This window comes from Etheostoma spectabile, chromosome 13, assembly GCF_008692095.1.
Source record: "Etheostoma spectabile isolate EspeVRDwgs_2016 chromosome 13, UIUC_Espe_1.0, whole genome shotgun sequence".
Lineage (NCBI taxonomy): Eukaryota > Metazoa > Chordata > Actinopteri > Perciformes > Percidae > Etheostoma > Etheostoma spectabile.
This window is the reverse complement of record NC_045745.1, coordinates 16005451-16005831: the sequence shown is the minus strand read 5'-3', so window position 1 is coordinate 16005831 and position 381 is coordinate 16005451.

Here is a 381-nt window from a genome sequence, read left to right as displayed (position 1 = left end):
AGAACTGGCACAAATCGAGCTGAGTCTTCCTGCAGGCTTTATATATAACAAGGTAACCAAGGCATTTATTCCACAAAAAAATGTTTTACAGAATTCATGGTAGAACTTCAGCCATTACCACAGAGTAATGAAGTATGTGTGGCCGGGCACCTTTAAGAGACGTGACTTTACCATTGGCTACTTTACTCATGAGATTAAATTGCCTACTTTGACATTTTTGCTCTCCAGATGAAGTAGGCTACATCCAAAGTACGTTTTCATATGTGGAGGAATTTGACTTTGTTGTTGGAGATTTATTTTCCAAATGTAGTAGAATAATACCAGAAGAATTAATTGAACTGGCCGTTCAAAACAGGTCCCACCGAGATTTGAACTCGGATC